General features: G+C 38.6%; 1 protein-coding gene and 1 long non-coding RNA gene across 4 annotated transcripts in view; one reads left to right on the forward strand and one right to left on the reverse strand.

The window, feature by feature from the left end:
- ANK3 (ankyrin 3) overlaps window positions 1–19,714 on the forward strand; it is a 341,189-nt gene that overhangs the window by 44,538 nt on the left and 276,937 nt on the right. The window lies entirely within an intron of this gene.
- On the reverse strand, window positions 11,934–18,684 carry LOC120244137. Its single transcript, XR_005531473.1, has 3 exons — window positions 18,571–18,684; window positions 13,121–13,380; window positions 11,934–12,237 (listed from the first exon to the last, which is right to left on the reverse strand). It is a non-coding gene; the product is annotated as an uncharacterized LOC120244137 (long non-coding RNA).

Below are 19,714 nucleotides of genomic sequence, written 5' to 3' on the forward strand. Positions count from 1 at the left end.
AATGGTTATATTTTAAACCCACAAGGCTTTTGAACACGAGCAAGCATACAAATTCATTCAGTAAACATGTGTCTAGTGTGTACAGTACTGCATTAGGTACTCAGCAGAAACTAAAAAAAATAAATAATAGATGGTTTCAACTCACTTAAAAGGTTCTTTGTATGAAATCAGAAAACAATAAAAGAATATCAGGGCCTAAGTGATATGATGTAATAGTGGTTGAGTAAAGGGTGAGATCAGTGAGGGTCAGAACATCCATTCTCTCTAAGTAATTCAACCCACCAGTGTTTTTGAGAAGAATAAGTCTGTGTAATCAGCAAATTGAAGTTTGTTATGCTGGGCCCAGGGCAAAGAGGCATGGAGTGCAGCTTATTCTGAGTGGGTGGGTGTGTGTGTGAGAGAGAGGGAGAATATATATCTACACTTGCATATATATTTCCATTTTGTGAGAGTAGTAATGCACACGTAAAATCTCAAGAAAAATTGCTAGATTGCCTCCTAATTAGATGTATCCGTTAATACCATGTATTTTCAAACAATGTATGATGATCTCTGTTTCTCTTTGTCTTCCCCAATACTAGGTATTTATTATCAATACTCTTAATCTCTACCAATTTAGTAGGCAATATACTATTTTATTATTTTTGTCTGTAGTTATTGAAAGATTTATAAGTTTGAGTAATTTTTTAGATGCTTATTTTGTCTTTATATCCTTTGCCTATTATCTTTCAGTGGAGGGTTTTCTTACTTATAGTATTCTTTGTACTGTGTGGATGACAGCCCTGTGTTGTAGGAGTTCCTTATATTTCTTGCTGTTTGTCTTTTCATATAACCTTACATTTTTTGTGTGCCATTTAGAAGTGTTACATTTTTATATACACAAATGTATAAACTGTTCTCTATCAATTTTGGATTTTGTTTTCCGTTTAGAATTTCCAGCTTCAAAACCAGCCAGCTTAATAATTAAGCCCACTTAATAGCTATATTAGCTATAATTCAGTTTTATTTCTTCCGTTTCTACACCCACAGGAAACCCTTTCTGAATGATATTTGTCTTGGCTTCCATGTGGAATATAAAGCTGTGGACATGATATTAGACACCTGAAGTCAGTTCACCAGTTGCTTTGAATGCTTTATTTCCATGTGTTCAAATAGTTACCTGTTGGATTTTGAATGTTTAAAGCAGGTAATTTAGGTGGAAATGGCAGGGAAGGGCAGGCAGGCGGAGCCTTTATGGAGTTGATTTAAAACTAAGTGGTTATTAGGATCTGCCTCTACCTCAGCCCCTTTGCTTGCTCAGCTTGGAGCAATCAGTCCACAAGGCCCTGGTCTATTCAGTTTCAGAAATGGCACTTGCCCTAGCTCACAGTGTCATCCCTGGGCCAGCAACACAGCAGCACCTGGGGGCTTAAGAGAAATACCAGTTCTCAGGCCCTGCACCAGATAGACTGAACCACAGACTCCCAGGTGGACTCAGCAGTCTGTATCCACAAGCTCTCCAGGTGATTGTGAGGCCCGCTAAAGTTTAACAAGCGTGACTCTTACAAGACAGAAACTTAACCCACAAGCACATTCTTCCTGCATCTCCTTTCTTTAGTTATGACTGCATCATATGCACAACCCAATTTCACAATTTAGAGGAAGATACAAGAGATCTACCACCATTTCACAGAGGAATCATTTATGACCGTTTACTTTTTTCAATATATTAGTAGGGCTTCTCATAATCTAAACAACATTTATCAGCTGTTAGAAGTATTTATGGCTACCTTCTTTGAGAGATGAGGATTTGATTTACTTACACATCCTTTCCTTTCTCCTACCTCCTCCAAAATTTTTATCTCTCATTTTTATATATATTTGGTTCTTCCAGATTACCTTCATAATTTTGTTTATTTTTATTTTCTTAAGGTTATTTATTTTGAGAGAGAGAGAGAGTATGCATGCACATGAGTAGGGGAGGGCATAGAGAAAAGAGAGAATCTCAGCAGGCTCCACACTATCCAGCACAGAGTCCAATTCAGGGCTTGAATCCACAAACCATGAGATAACAACCCAAGCTGAAATCAAGAGTATGACACTTAACCTACTGAGCCACCCAGGCACCTCTACCTTCATAATTTTATTTTATTTTTTTAATTTTTTAATGTTTATTTATTCTTGAGAGACAGAGCATGAGTGGGAGAGGGGCAGAGAGACAGGGAGACACAGAATCCATAGCAGGCTCCAGGCTCTGAGCTGTTAGCACAGAGCCCGACGCTGGGCTTGAACTCATAAACCGCAAGATGACCTGAGCCAAAGTCAGACACCCAACCAACCATGCCACCCAGGTGCCCCTCTACCTTCATAATTTTAAATGATATACTTTAATTCTTAAGTTTTCAGTCATTGAGTTAGTACGATGTTAAAGAAATTGACATCCAATTATCCACCTCCTCCTTTTTCACTCCTTCTTTGAGATAATTTTAGATTATCAACATTTCTATTTTACTATGATACATTACTATAAAATTAATTTGTTTACACATTGCTTTTGAATATTGGAAATAGTGTTGCAAAGCATGGTTATATACAAGCAATATTAACTAACAGTGAAGAAGTACAAATGTTCTTTGACTTAATGCTTTGCCTACCTGTTTGTGTCTTGTCCTTGATTGGTTACCTAGGTTTAATTTACAGTCACTTTATCTCATGACATTTCCCAAAGTGTCTTCTGTAGATATTAAGCAAAAATGTGACAAAGTGAGTTTGGGAAACACTTAAAGTTAAACACACTACTACTATAGGACTCAAAACCTTTGATTTCTAATGAAGATCAGTAATCTTTGAAAGAGGGATTGGTATATAGCATTTCTCAAATGGAACCCCTTTTTTGTAAGGCATCTCAAGGAATTAGTCTAAAGTAGAACATACCATGGAAAGTGTTGCCCTGTGGGAATTGTAAGTCTTTTGCTCCAGAAGGCCTCCTTTCTGCCTACATTATATACCCTGCCTATTACCTAACTGGTCTGGTGTGAGTCTCAGACTTAGTCAACCACTGTTCACCAAGATCCTAGCCCTGACATCTGGACTCAAGTATGTTCATTTCCCCTCAGCTGCCATACTAGCTTCTAAGAGGTACATGCCTATGATCTATGATGTAGTCAGGTGCTACCAGCACCAGTTTGCCTGTCTGAGTGCTCATTCACTGATTTTCTTTTATCAGATACCTTGATTGTGATTTGCATCGTTCCTAAATGCTTGGTTTCTTTTATTTTTTCCCAACTTATCCTAGAGATGATAAACTTAACCAGCCTACTCAGAAGATATTTTCTTTCTGAAAAGCAGAGTCATCTTACAATAAGACAAATCGACTCAAGATTCATGTTTTAATATCTGAATTCTTATCTACTTAAATAAAAAGGTCCGTTATTTTGAAAAGGAGCGTTTTGGAATACGGCAATGTAATAGACATTTCATTTCAATACAGTTCAGGCTTTAAGAATAAATTACACCATTCTTCAGGACAAAGACCTAGGCAAGCGTATTGCAGACTGTAGGCACACACAGTAAGTGGACATGGAGTGGATGTTTAATAAAAATATTAATTTTGAAAAAAATGAAAACTTTTTTCCTTCACCTACAAATTCAATTCCTTTTTCCCCCTTTCTCATGGATGTGTACTTGTCACTCAAAAGAAAATAGGTTTATATTTATCTTTCTGGAAGTTGTCCTAGCTGAACCACCTTTGGGACACTTTATTTTATAAAACTGACCACAGTACCCCAACTTGACATTCTCAAATGAAACCTTTGTCTTGTGGATTAACTCAGTCATGAGATACTTGAAAAACCAATCCAGATATTTTTAACCTAAAATTAGCATTTCCTGTTTCCTTTTACTAAATTATTTTGTGTAACCATTCATTTAAAAAAAACAATCACTCAGTGCCTACTCTGTTTAAAGCACTATGCCAAGCAAAGGACAGAACTCAGAGATGAATAAGGCATTCTCTTAAGTATCCCTAAGTACCCTAAGTAGCCTAAGTATCCCTAAGATATCCACTGTTTAATTGGGAACATCAGACGTATACATATGTATATAAAATGCAAAGCAGAGGCATGCCATGTAACAGAACCAAGAATACAGTGATTCCAGGGATGAAGAGTTCTCTGAATACAAATAATAACTGTATTTAGGTTATTTTAGTGGAACCTCTTATATTATCCAATACATTAATGATGCTTCCTAACTGGTAGATAGTGGAATATAAAGAAACATGGAAGCTTGCGTGTGCCCTTGAAACGCTGATCAGGAGACAAGTCATGAATACAAAAAAAAAAAAAAAATTGGGTAATAATAGAAGTAACCAGTGTAAGCCAAAAGATATATGAGGCGTCATGAAGCGAAGCAGAACATGATTAATCACCAGATGAACAGTTTTGCATTTCAAAAACCCTCCCTACTGGTTTCCATTGGTCTTTCACACTTGACAAGAAATCAGAATGTCCCAGACAGTTAATAATAAAATACTAAAAGTGTAGAGCTGAGCAACCCATGTCAAGGATGGAGAAAAAGAAAAGGTCAGAATCCTCAGGGACAGAGTTCCTGACTAAGGAAGAGGTCATGTTTGGAGTGATTTTGAATAGATGCTAGAAGGGATAAGAGGCAGACAGGATAAAATAGAAGAATGATTTATAATTTCTGTTCTAAATAACCCTGAATTTGAGTCCCAGGTCTACAAGTTTGCTCATTTTAAAGTTTTGTGTAAATTTTGTAACCTCGTAAGCCTTGGTTTTCTTGTCAGTAAGATGGGATAACAATAGAATCTATTGGACTGTTGTGAGGATAAAATGAAATATTGCACATGAAGTGCATGGAGCAGGGTTTGCATGCCCTAGAAGCTTAGTCAGTGCTGGTGGCTTCAATACTGCTTCCATTTTAACTATTACCTCTACAGTCTCCTCCCTGATCTGTAAAACAAAACAATAATAACAGTACCTCCATGTGGACTTTGCCAGTGAGAATTAAATAAGTATGCAAAATGTTCAGCGGGGACTGCAGCTTATTATCATACGAGGTATGAATTTCATGGCTCCAGAAGAAATCAACCCCCTTGTCATCATAGATATGTAGAATTCTTTTTTTAATGTTTATTTATTTATTTTTTAGAGAGAGAGAGGGAGAGAGCACGTGCGTGTGTGCTCACACTCAGGGGAGTGGCAGAGAGAGAGGAAAGAGAGAGAATCCCAAGCAGGCTCCATGCTGTCAGTGCCGAGCACAATGTGGGTCTCAAGCAGACTCAGGAACTGTGAGATCATGACTTGAGCAGAAATCAGTAGTTGGACACTTAACTGACTGAGCCACCCAGGCGCCCCTAGATATGTATAGTTCATTATTAGTACATTTTCTTGAACAAAGAGTAAATCCTCCCAATTTGCACAGTCCTAGTGTTTGTTAGCATTGAGCGGGCCAACAATGAGTTCATGTGGAATTTTAACTAGTACCGCTACTGCTGTCACCACTACTAAGACACCTAGTATTTTATTGCTCCTCTTCCCTGCCCCCAAAGGTCTCCACTGTGCCCTGGAAGGGGACAGTTGTTTGGACAAGGCGGAAGAGCTTCTCTGAGTTTGGTTATTTCATTTAATAGTTTCAAAAACTGTATAGGATAAATATTGTGCTGTGGCTTTTGTAGAAGAAAATGTTCTGCTTCTTGCTGAAAAGCCCATGGCCCTTAAGTGATAAAGCTGGAATGTAAACTGGGTCTGCCTGATTTTTTCTTTCTTTGATGCATATGGCCTGCCCAGTTGAAATGTGCGTCCCTGCTTTAAGTGACAGGGAGAATTGTGCAAATACCACATGAGAGGGTTGTATTCAAATAAGTATGTGAATGTGAGATGGTGACACATTTGTAACCTATGTGTGGCTGCTGAGGAATTCCCATTAACATGTGCAGGCAGAGGTCATTGGTGGTCTCTCCTTCCTAAGAGAGATGTAGTGGGATTCATAGAAGGCTCACTGAGGTTTTTATTCCTCTGATTTGTTTTCATTTTATTCCACAGCCTAGAAATATTCTTGGCCTCTGAGTAGATTACATTTTCATACCAATGCGGAGGATTTAACTCCCACAGATGTTAATGGAAGCCATGCAGCTATGCAGCACTTTCAAAATGTACCACTTAATGTCTGAACCTTTTAATCATGCTAGAATTTTTTTTCTAGCAAATAGACAAAAATCTATTTTTATACTAACAAAGAAAAGAAACAAGCACACAATTCTGTTTCACTCTGCTCTTGGAGTATATACTGATTTTCTCTTTGGAAAGTCACCAAACATCTGTGAAGCTTTGGATCTCCCAGATTCAGTGGCTTCGTACTTAAATACAACTGCCATGTATTTGGAGATAAATACCAAACAGAATCCTCAAATTTTTCTACAGTAAACTTCTATAGAGAGGGGCTTAAATGGCTCAGTTGGTAAAGCCTCTGACTTTTGATTTCCATTCATGTCATGATCTCAGAGTTCATGAGATCGAGCCCCACATCAAGCTCTGTGCTGTCAGAATAAATAAGCTTAGGGCGCCTCAGTGGCTCAGTTGGTTAAGCGTCCAACCTCAGCTCAGGGCATGATCTCATGGTTCAGGAGTTTGAGCAGGGCATGATCTCATGGTTCATGAGTTCGAGCCCTGCATCAGGCTCTGTGCTGACAACTCAGAAGCTCAGAGCCTGGAGCCTGCTTCAGATTCTGTATCTCCCTCTTTATCTGCCCCTCCCCACTCATGCTCTCTCTGTCTCTCTCAAAAACAAACATTAAAAAATTTTTAAAAAGAATAAATAAATTTAAAAATTGTTTTAAATATTAAATGTCTATGGGGAGAAGTTTTCTAAAGTGAGTCAGCAGCAAGCCTATATCAGGGATGTATTTAGAAAAGCAACATAAAGATTTTACCAAAGAATAGAGAACTTTCAGCCCAGTCTTCTCTATATTATGACTTCATCATAGTAGAAAATGAAACTAGCTGTCAGTAGACCCCACCAGAGCTGGGAAAATACCATTGTACTCCCATTGCTTGGAACATGTTGACATATCATAGATATGCCCTGATACCATTGACATTACATGACAACAATAACAAAAAGATTCGATATGCTCTTCAGTTTGAAAAGTGAGTTTATTGGAGCACCTGGGTGGCTCAGTTGGTTAAGCACCCAACTTTTGATTTCAGCTCAAGTCATGATATCATGGCTCCTGAGTTCAAGCCATACACGGGGGCTCTGTGCTGACAGCATGAAGCCTCCTTAGGATTCTCTGTCTCCCTCTCTCTCTGCCGCCCCCCACTCACTCTCTCGCAAAAGCATATAACCCTTAAAAAAACAGATCTACACATATTAAGAAAAAAGAAAAGTGAGTTTATTGTATATTTTTCTTTTAAAATTACTTCTCTAAGTGTGCTCCCTGGATCAGCCACATTGGTGTCATATGGGCACTTGTTAGAAACGCACATACTTCAACTCAAACCTGAATCAAAACCTGAGACAGGTGCCCAGGAATCTATTTTCTCAAAGCTTTCCTGGTGATGCTGATGCAGACAAATATTGAGAAGCACTGGTCTCAAATTGGCCAAAGTACTGAGTTGACCTGAGTACCTTTTGTAAGCTTCCCGGGTGGGTGAAGGTTTATTATAGCCTGCTGTCCATTCATCATACTAGTCAATTATATGTGATCATACTTTGTCAGTCAGTGCTCTCTTTCACACTTCACTGAACTGCAGAGAAATTGTTCCCAAGATTCAGGAAAAAATCAGAAATGAGAGAGAACAAAGGAACAAGTGCACAGACCTCAATATGCAGGTAAAGAGGTCAGGCATCAGCCTTTCTCCTACCAGTTCACAGCAACAGTTCATGGCATTTTTGAACTATGGCACTGAGGTTGACAAATGGGACTAGACAAAATCTTGTACAAAAAGTTAAATATAAAAGCAGGTAAGGGGCTAAATCCATGCTACTTTATTGACAGTTACGTGCAATCTGCTTTTAGCTGTTATACCACCTCAGGAATATGTGTTTCTGTCACAGCGCTTACCAGGATGCATGGGAATTACTCATTAACCTATGTCCATAATTCTGTGAAAAGAGAGAATACAATCCTTTATTCACTTTTGGTATTCCTTAGGTATGCCTAAAATATATGAGGTGCAGGAGTACCTAGTTTTCCTGTGCTTTGCTCTACTGCACTTCACAGATACTGCATTTTACAAATTGAAGGTTAGTGGTAACCTGCATCAAGCAAGTCTACTGGTGTCAGTTCTCCAGCAGCATTTGCTCACCTTTGTCTCTATTCACAATTTGGTAATTCTTGCAGGATTTCAGACTTTTTCATTATTATATCTATGTCTGTGGTCAGTGATCTTTATTGCCACTGTAATTGTTTTGGGGCACCATGGACCACACCTATTTGGGATGGCAGACTTCAGTGTTGTGTGTGTTCTAACTATTCCACCAATAGGCCATTTCTTCATCTCTCTCCCTCTCCTCAGGATTCCCTGTTATTTGAGACACAACAATATTGAAATTAGGCCAATAAATAACACTACAATGGCCTCGAAGTGTTGAAGTGAAAGGAAGAGTCACATGTCTCTCATTTTAAATCAAAAGCTAGAAATGATAGAGCTTAGTGAAAAAGGTGTGTCGGAAGCCAGCATAGGCCAAAAGCCAGGCCTCTTGTGTCAGTTAGCCAAGTTGTGAATGCAAAGGAAAATATCTTGAAGAAAATTAAAAGTGCTACTCCAGTGAACATACAGATGATAAGAAAGCAAAACAGTCTTATTACTGATCTGGAGAAAGTTTGGGTGGTCCAGATAGAAAATCAAACCAATTACAGCATTTCATTCCTTAAGCCAAAATCTATTCCAGAGCAAGGTCCTAACTCTCTTCACTTCTCTGAAGGCTGAGAGAGGTGAGGAAGTTGCAGAATAAGAGTTTGAAGTTAGCAGAGGTTTGTTTATGAGACTTAAGGGAAGAAGCCATGTCCGTCTTATAATACACAAGGTGTGGTAGCAAGTGCTGGTGTAGAAGCCGCAGCAAGCTATGTAGAAGATCTAGCTAAGATCATTAGTGAAGGTGGCTACACTAAACAGATTTTCAGTGTATATGCTTAACCGACTGAGCCACCCAGGTACTCCTAGATTTTCAATGTATGTGAAGATGATGCTAGGACTTTCATAGCTAGAGAGGAGAAGTCAATGCCTGGTCTCAAAGCTTCAAAAGACAGGCTGACTCTTGTTGGGCGCTCACACAGATGGTGACTTGAAGCTGGAGCCATTGCCCATTGACTATTCCAAAAGTCCTAGGGCCCTTAAAAATGATGCTAAATCTCCTATGCCTGTTCTCCGTAAATGGAACAACAAAGCCAGATGACAACACATCTGTTTACAGCATGGTTTAGTGAATATTTTAAGCCCACTGTTGACACCTAACTGCTCAGAAAAAAAATTTATTTTAAAATATAACTACTCATTGACAATGTGCCTGGTTACCCAAGAGCTCTGATGGAAATATATGAGATTAATGTTTTTGTGCCTGCTAACACAACATCCATTCTGCAGCCCTGGGTCAAATACAAACTTGCAAGTTGTATTATTTAAAGAAATATATTTCATAAGACTATAGCTGCCATAAATAGCAATTCCCCTGATGGATCTGGGCAAAGTAAATAGAAAACCTACTGGAAAGGATTCACCATTCTAGATGCCTAGCTGGCTCAGCCTGTAAAGCATGCAACTCTTGGTCTTGCAGTGTGAGTTTGAGCCCCATGTGTGATATGGAGTTTACTTAAAACATTTTTTTAAAAAATTTGAATCATTGAAAAAGATAAAAATATCAAAATGAACAGGAGTTTGGAAGAAGATTCCAGCCCTCGTGGAGGACTCTGAGGGGTTCAAGACTCCAGTGGAAGAAGTCACTGCAGAAGTGGTGGAAACAGCAGGAGAACGAGAATGAGAAGAGGAGCCTGAAGATGGGACTGAATTGCTGCAATCCCATGATAAAACCCGAATGGAGGAGGAGTTGCTTCTTATTGACGAGCAAAGAAAGTGTTTTTTTGAGATGAAATCTACTCCTAGTGAAAATGCTATGAATATGGTTGGAATAACAATATAGGATTTAGAATATTACGTAAATTTAGTTGATAAAGCAGTAGGGCTTGAGAGGATTTTGTCCAATTTAATAAATTTTTTAAATGTTTATTTATTTATTTTGGGGGGAGAAAGAATGCATGTATTTGCACGAGGGGCAGAGAGACAAGGAGACCGAGGATCCCAAGCAGGCTCAGTGCAAAGCCTGATGTGGGGCTCAAACTCACAAACCGTGAGATCATGACCCGAGCTGAAAGGAAGAGTGAGAGGGGCGCCTGGGTGGCTTAGTCGGTTAAGCGTCCGACTTTCGCTTAGGTCATGATCTCGCGGTTCGTGGGTTTGAGCCCTGAGTCGGGCTCTGTGCTGACTGCCAGCTCAGAGCCTGGAGCCTATTTCAGAGTCTGTGACTCCCTCTCTCTCTGACCCTCCCCTGCTCACGCTGTCTCTCTCTCTCTCTCCTAGAAATAAATAAAACATTAAAAAAAATTAAAAAAAAAAAGAAAGAAAGAGTGAGATGTTTAACCGACTAAGCCACCCAGACACCCCATACTTTAATTTTGAAAGAAATTCTGCTGTGGGTAAAATGCTATCAAATAGCATCATATGCTACAGAGAAATCATGAAAGGAAGAGTCAACTGATATAAGAAACATCATTGTTATCCTAGTTTAAGAAATTGCCATAGCCATCCCAGCCTTCAGAAACCAGCACCCTCATCAGTAAGCAGCTATCAACATTGAAGCAAGATCTTTCATCAGCAAAAGGATTACAACTCACTGAAAGCTCAGATGATGATTAGCATTTTTTTTTTTTTAGCGATAAAGTGTTTTTAAGTTAAGGTATTATACACATTGGTTTTTTAAAATATAATGTTATTGCAGACTTAATGGGCAACAGTATAGTGTAAACATAACTTTTACATGCATTGGGAAACCAAAAATTCATTTGACATACTTTATTGTGAAATTACTTCATTGTGGTGGTCTGGAACTGAGCCTATTATATCTCCAAGATCATGTCTATACTCTATAGCTATCTGTTGAACTGAAGCAAGTCCTTTGGTTTACAGAAAGTTTCATGTTTGCCAAGTATGATGTCACCAAGTAAAAGAAAAGCAGACAAAGAACACAAATGAGGAAAAGCTTAAGAGATTATGCAGCCAGAGGAGAAACATGGACTTTAACGGGGAAAATATTCAGTGAGACCCAATAAAAGAAAATGCTGTGATTGGAAGTATGAACTTGGATTTGAAAAAGGAAAGGAAATGGTGGGAAAATGTGGTGTTTGGAGGAAAATAGACTGTGTTGTGTATGAAGAGGAGAATGTAGTGTTTGACAAGAACAGAGCATTCAGAAAACAGAATGGAGCAAGATGGGGCAACCAAGAAAAGACTTGATAGAAGATATGAAATACCATGAGCAGTAGGAGAGAATATAGAAAGCATGGGGCAGGGGGTGGGAATGAGAATTTTATATTTATTTGATCATCTAGACTTATGGACTTTAGAGTTCATTGTTGTCTTACTGTTTCATCATCAAAGGAAAGTCCAACTCACATGATGAAGCCATCTGTCATGTCCCCACAACTGCCCCACTACCTTCCCTGAGAGCCCTCATGGGATATTTTCATCTTTGGCAAGACAAACTGTTTCTCTTCAACTAGTTTTAGAGGCTTCCTCTCTTTTATTTTTTGTTTGTTTGTTTGTTTTAAAATAGTTTATTGTCAAGTTGGTTTCCATATAACACCCAGTGCTCATCCCCACAAGTGCCCTCCTCCATGCCCATCTCCCCCCTCCCCCCCACATCCATCAGTCCTCAGTTTGTTCTCAGCATTCAAGAGTCTCTCATGGTTTGTAGAGGCTTTCTCTTAAGAAAGGCCACTGAGCAGCAATCCCTTTCTTTGGCCTTGTGAAGTGTGTTCCTAGAAACCAAGAGGAAGGGCCAGTGGACTCCAGGGTCAGGGCTTCATCCAGGAGCCATCACCGTCTACCTGATGTGTGGCAAACTGGTCCAAGGAAGGATTACTTTTCTTTGTCTCAGCATTGAGTACTTTTCTCACTGAACACATGGTTTGCACTTTGGAAGTGCTCTCAGCCAATTTCCAGGGCTGCAGCTGGGCCTGAGCTGTGGGGTCAAGAGCATCAGCTGGTATCAATAGATAGGCAAGTTGTTCTTTTACAATGTCTTAAACAAATTTTTTTAAAAGTTTAAATAATTCAATGTTACTTTTTTCCCTTAAATTATGTTAATCTTGGAAAATGTAAATAAGCAAAAAGAACATAAAAATGTCCCCAAGTCTCACCAAACCAGAGATAACTGTCCCCACCTTGGTATTGCACCATCTTGTATGTATATGTGTGTTTATATCCTCACAGAAGTAAACATATTCCTTCAGGACAATGCATTAGTGGGACTGTATATTGGTCTTATACTTCATGTTCTCCATTGTGAACTATCAGCTACTGTAATTTATTGACTCAGCGGATACATTATGAGAAAGTGAGATTCTGGGTTTTCAAGGGTTCCCTCTCATGCTCACATTTTAAAATTTCCTCCTAAGTTCTTTCACAGTGCCCTGCCAATATGCCCAGTTCTCTTCTAATCTAAATTAAGCCTGGGTCATCCCAGGATCCCCTCCTCAGTACCTCTCCCTCCCTTCTTAACCTCACTTTTTGGCAACCTCACCCTGGTAACAGCCTTACTTCCCAATCTGCTCCATGTGACTTTCTCATAGCTCTGTCCCCAGGTTGCCCTCTTCCCCCCCCAATTAGATTTAAAATATTCTCAGTTTTTACATTATATCTCTGCCCCCAAGAGGTAGCTGTGCAGCTTGGGGCAAATGTCTCAACCTCTCTGTGCTCTATTTGCCCCACCTGTAAATTAGGGATAATAATAGAACCTACTGCGTAAGATTTTTATAAGGGTTGAATGGGTGAAAACTCATACAAAACTTAGAATACTACCTCAAGAAATAAATGGTAATGATCATATAGATGATGTCTTATACCTGTTTATTTCATGCTGGTAAGTTTCTGAATCAAGGCTTCTGGGTTCATTAAACTTCTGATCACTCCAACCACAATTGCTCAAAAGTCAAAGTTCCAGGAACTGTCCTCATTGTCTCCATTTATATAGTTTGACTCTGCGTTAGTTGCTATCCTATAGCTGTTTGTAAAGGCTGGAATTTAGATGGGCCGACTTTCCTCATTCTCTGTGCCAAAGAGAAATGGGCCAAGTCTGACTTTTGTAATTGGCAGGGGCTAGAACCTGGAAGAGAACAACTTTCAAGTTAAGTGCTACCAAAAATACACCCTCCCCTATAAGGAAACAATTTGTTCTGTAGAGTATGTATGTATGTAATTGTAGAATTTGTGTGTGTATATATACATTTGGGCTTACCCCACATTAGCATTATGCTTTGAAAAAACAAAAACTCCTTTAAAGAAACCTTGACACAAAAAAATAATGAGAATAAAAAAGAGAAAACAAAAACTCCTTTTTTTGTGCTGCTATCACAGTATATTTTTTGAACTTCTACCAAAAAATTCCCCTTCTAGGCAGAAATTGTTTATGTGTATATGTATGTACTATTCCTACAATAGCATTATTCCTTTGAGAAAACAAATGTTTTCTTTTTTGCAGTTGGTTAGAGGCTGAATGTAAAGTAGACACGTTTGTCTTTAAGATTCATATTTGTAGCGCTTACTTCCCCTGATACCCAAAACCTGCCTGATCCTGGGTGTCCAGGGACCCCTACTGCTGAGTTGGGAAATATCTTATGCTTTGGAATGTGCTCTTTTTCCTTAACGACCCTCAGACAAACATACACACATCCCTTTCCAAATGTTCCCTTTCCTCAAGGTGACATGAAGTCTCCAGAACTTTAGCTTTAATAAATATCTAGGTGTCTCCTTGGAAGTGACATTAACAGTAAGAATTTAAAGCCATATAAGGCCACTGTTTCAGATCTCCAAATCTGATGAAAGTGATACTTTCTACTCCTAGATAAACATCTATATCTAATAGACACATACTTTTTGGGGGTCATTAATATCCTGACTTTGACCCATGGAGTCCATGTTAATAAATAAAAAACCTTAGATGATTATTTCTATCATCATAAAATGCTAACTTGTCCATATTTTTATCAGTCGAAAGGGACAGACCTTGGTCCTGTTTTGATTTTTAAGATAAAGCGTTTTTCATTTTCCCTAGTTAAGTTAGACCAGAAGCATTTTACTAGATCACAGCAGACTTCTGAAATCCACTATGTGACATTAAGAACTTGCGCAAAGTTTGGCGAGGTCATTACTTTCCTTAGCACCTCCTGGAGCCGGGGAGGCCCTGGACCAGCAACTTACAGACCCATTAGAGAACTTGCCAAGGAAGGAGTCAGAGTCTTTCCGTTTCCACCACCTGCGTGAACTGGCCACCTCACTTTACTTTTTGAACTCCGCTAGCTAGTGTGTATTTACGGAAGCCAGGGGAAACAGGATTGCTAAGAATGAAAACTTTAACTACGTGAGTACATAACTTTGTGAAGTAGAGGGGAAAAGGAGAATTCTAGTGGCTTTGAGATGCTGTCTTATATAGATCATTTTTAATCAAGGGAAATCTTTTCCCCATCATACATTTTAAAGTTAAACAGTTTACAAAAATTATTAATGTGCTCAAACTAAATTTATGAAGCCATGTAGATTGTGTTGAGTGTTGGTAAAAATCTTTATTAGGTGACAAAATACAGGATAATTGGTATCCAGCATCTCCATGACTGCAAACATTGTGTAAGAGCTATGAATACGAAGAGAAATTAACCTAATTGCTATCATCTGCTTTATAACCTTTTCTAGGTTAGTGTTAATTTCTGCTTTTTCAAAATTCCAGGGAGCACTGAGCTAAGGAAATGAAACAAAACACAGCTAAACAATATATATTACACATCATTAGTGGACAGCTGATGGAAATAAAGAACAGAGTAACATAATTAGAAATTAAATAGTATCTATGATTCGGAATAGCAAAACATCTGTGTCTTGTTTGGTAGAAAAGAAGAGAAAATTTACTTTATATACCCTATGGAGATTTGGGGACCGCAGATGTAGATCCACATGACCCATTTTAGGGTTCTTTATCAGAATTAAAAGAATAAAAAGCCTTTAAAAATCTCTAGTTATAATGTTTTATACCTCAACTCCTGAAAGGAGTATATATGTATGTACATACTTTAAAACAGACCCTGCCAAAGAAGCCTAAAATTTGCTCAGAGTTACAACACTGGAATGGTATGGTTTATTCTTATTTCTCTTTATCCTCCCAACAGATCCATTCTCTTTGTGTTGTAATCACTCTTCACAGTTCACTGATTCCTCTGATACTATCTTGAAGCACTGATTCTCAGAAGGGTTGAAATTAAATGGCATTTTCAGAAACCCCAGAGACAGCATGCAGCCAACAGCCCTCAGACTCGTTGTTGCAGAAGGCAATTATCAAAATAGAATGATGCCTTATTAGATATGTCTTAGAATTTTAAAAAGCGTGCTTTTATCTTGTTCTTTCCTGGGTGTCTGCCTGTGTTCCTTTTTCCCCCTCTTGGTAGCTACTGCCAAGCAAATGTGGCAATACTGACAGTTGCCACTTTAAGCGGCCTTGCCCTTCCCTTCTGTTCCCCCTCCATGTGTTCCTTTCGCTGGGCCAACTATGAGGTGACTGCAAAATTGGTAAATATCATTCTAAAAGTTGGAAGAGAGAACACGTACTCCATGCACTGGATGCTCGTATCGGAGTGGTGAGCCAACATCTGCAGACACAGCCTTTGCAAGATTCATACTTGAATTAAGTGAATATGTATTTAGGGTAAATTTTTACAGGAAAAGCACTGTGCCATTTTCTGTCCACATTGTATTAAAGTATTTTGCACATAATTAAGCTGCATATGTCTACAATAGGAAATCCCTAGTCATTCTGAATAAAGCCCTGAATTGCTTCTTTACACTTTTTTCAATTTAGGAGCAGAACATTAAGGAAACAGGGCCATTTGCATGTGCTTATAATGGCAGAGATGGAGGAGTGTCTTAATTAGTTTTAATCATGAAAGGAATGGTAACTAGTTGATGTCAATTTATGCTGAGCTTAGCACAATAGAAAATGAGCTTAGGCTGCAACAGAAAGAAATTGAGTTACCTACATGGATAAATTTCCTGATGCTGTGAATTGTTCAAATGAGTTATTAAGGGGCTGAATGTGTAGTTTACAAAGGAAGAAGGTAGTGACCCTATCTGAGATGAAGGGGGAGATGAGCCCATTTCTTTCTCCTTTTTTTGATTCACTATCTTTAAAAGGGTTTCCCTGCAAGAAGTAAGGTGCGTTTAATATTCATATCTGAATGAAATCAGGTCACCCTTGAGTTTTAGTTGATTTCTAGTTGTGATAAAACAGTATACTTTAATTTAGAATATGAACTTTATTTTTTAAATCTTCTGAAAAGACAGGTTAATGTGTTTATCAAAAAGAGTGACGTGTGTGGGTTCACAGTGGAAGAGAGGTCAGCAGAAAACAGATTTGAATCACGAGCAAGATTGATGAATGACCCTGTATGTCAGTAACAGTGACTTTGTTTTTTGTTGTTGTTTGTTTGTTTGGGTTTTTTGGGTTTTGTTGTTGTAGGGTTTTTTTTATGAGCCTGGTTTAAATTTATAGTGGGATTTTCCTCTGTTGACATTTTAACTTTTACAAAACCTATGGAAGTAATTCTTCTCATTTTTGGAAATAACCAATTTAACGCCGACGACATATTCCATCACGGGGATATAGTTCTTTTATTTAACCACTATTGTTAGACATTGCTTCTATTGTTCCTTATTGTGAGTTATGTTGCAATGAACATTTACTGACAAATCTTTGCCCACATTTAATATCCTTTCATTAGCAATAATACTTTTAACTCCATCTTTATCTCATGATCTAAAATTAATACTGCTTTATAATTAATTTCATAAGCCTACCTAAGGCTACAGAAGAGATATTATGGGATTCAAAATGTCATGGAGCCTTTTCTTATTGTATTAATGAATCTTACATTGTTTCATCAATTGTCTCCAGGAAGTATCACAGCTGAACAGACTTGAGTTTCTTATCTTGGCAGTATCTACTTTAAACAAATTTAGCCTAAATTTGAATAGATAAAACAGATTTAATGATGATGATACACCTTTTGTTTATTTTTAATTGATGTGTAGTTAGCACACAGCACCACATTAATTTTAGGTGTCCGACATAGTCACATGATAACTCTATCTTATGCTATGCTCACCAGGAGTGTACAATACTGTTACACTATCATTGACTATATTCCCTATACTGTACCTTTCATCCCTCTGACTTACTCATTCCATAATTGGAAGCCTATACCTCTCATTTCCCTTTATTGCACGCTTTTTAGAAAGAATTGTTTTTAAAGAGATGATTCACCAAAGATTTGACTTAATTGTTTAAATGTATTTTAAAAATAACCAAATTCATCACCCTTTAATGTACACACACCTTCCTGAAAATAAATCATTGGACTCTAAAGTAGTTCTTTGCAAACCTGACTGAAGATCCAGCTTTCCTGAGAGATGCCTTAACAGTACCATTTACTAGGCACACTAGAACAGAGTGCCCACCAGGTGGTCCTGGAGAGTTGATAGTCTTAAAATTTGACCAGGTGATTTTGACGATTAGCCAGATTAGAGAGCTGTGGGGCCAAGGTCACCTTTTAGCCTTTATCCTATGATGCTCTTTAGATTTAAAAAGACATCAAACAAAAGGAAAGAGGCCTGGAAGAGCTAGGAGACTCTGAATTAAGGCAGCACCACCTTTGAGCTTTTCTTTTCCTTCCAAGAAATCTCAAGGCTCTCCCTGTGTCCTTACCCCTATTCTTTTCTGGAACTTTAAAGGGGACCATTAGGGACTCTGGATCTAGAAGATTGTGTAGTCCTTATGGACTGTTTTGCTTCACTATGTGGAGAAGAAAAAAAAGATTAGTAGAATGTGGGAGTCAGTACCAAAAAAAAAAAAAAAGGTTTTGTATAAGGCAGCATATACCAACCTTCCGCTGTTCTAAATTTACATACTAATATGTATCATATCTACCACTTAGAAAAACAAACAAAAAATAGAGCTTGCTATCCTACCTAAGAGAAAATTATTCGCCCCCTCCCTAGGACTCCTAAAGAAGAGAGGACAATCCCCCTAAATATTTATTTACTAAACCCATTGCCTGCACTGAATATGGGCACCCGTGAACATCTATTAAAGGATGTGCACAGAGGTGAGCGAGGGCATGATCTGACATCTCACATTCCATTAACCCCATAGTTAAATCTCCCTTTCCCCCTCCCGTTCCATGAATATTTGTATGAAAACTGTTATGCTCAGATAAAAATAAATACATTCTGTCTCTGCCCTGATGAAACTTACTTTTTAATGTGAGAGTGAAGGCAATGAAGGCATCTACCTCTACCTGTTCATATAAACCCTTGAACAGTGTCAGCAGGATGGTCAGGGAGAGGGAGGTGGTTCTGTGATTTGGCTGAGTCTTACATAACAAACAGGTGGTGATGGTAGAACAGCGTCCGAGCATCCCTGTCTGTGACTGAAAGGAGAAAAGGGGTGTGATATTAGACACCAGATAGGAAAAAAAACCACTTTCTCAAGGCCAAATATTTAGACATGGGGGGAGAGCCAGAATGCAAGAATCAATTTGCACATCAGGATAGAGAAGGATCTGGAAACAAAATTAGGTAGATAAAGTACAGGGTCCTGGTAGAAATTTTTCAGAACTTTACCCTTGATCTTGACTGAAATGATACATGGAAGCTTTCACAATGCAACACACTGGCACTGGCGTTGGCTTTCTTAAGCAATTGATAACTTACTGGAAGATATCTGAGCCCTCTTCTAGGAGAAGACTGGAAAAACAGCCTTGGGAAAACCACAGAGAATCCAGTCTATTGTCCATGCTACATGTCAGGCATGGGAGGTGTGAAAACCCATCTCTCAGAGTTATTTCAAACCATCTTACCAATACTTATGGTTCACTGCAGCAGGGAAAGAAAGCCCTGGAGGGCCTCATCCTGGCATTTAAGTGTTCCAGCCAGAAAATTATGTATAATTTCCACCCACAATCCTTGGAGATAATATCCTCTTACAAGCGCAGAGAGGAAAAGCAGATATAGGCAGGTATTCCACGCTTGCGTGGTGGACAGGAAGCAGGGCCCAGGAATCAGGAAATAGAGAAACCTTTGTCTTACATGGTCTCCCTGGATGCTTCCTCTGGAATGAATAAAGCTGAACAATACTTAAGACCCGTTGTCCCGTCTTTTAAGATTCATATGTCAAGGAGAAAATGTCTGGTTGGTCTGGCTTGGTTCAAGTGCTTACTATTTTACTTCAGTAAGCAGGAAACACTGTGGGCAGTAACAGTGGGTGAAAAGCTAAACCAAGAGGAAATCAAGGTGCTAGGAAGCAGCTGAGGATATGAGTATGAGTTGTTTACTGGATAGCAGATACCTACCTCTGTTGAGAGGTTACCAGGAAGCCTCTCATTTTGGTATTCACCAAA

Source organism: Hyaena hyaena, unplaced genomic scaffold (genome assembly GCF_003009895.1).
Source record: "Hyaena hyaena isolate Hyena2069 unplaced genomic scaffold, ASM300989v1 scaffold_371, whole genome shotgun sequence".
Taxonomy (NCBI): Eukaryota; Metazoa; Chordata; class Mammalia; order Carnivora; family Hyaenidae; genus Hyaena; species Hyaena hyaena.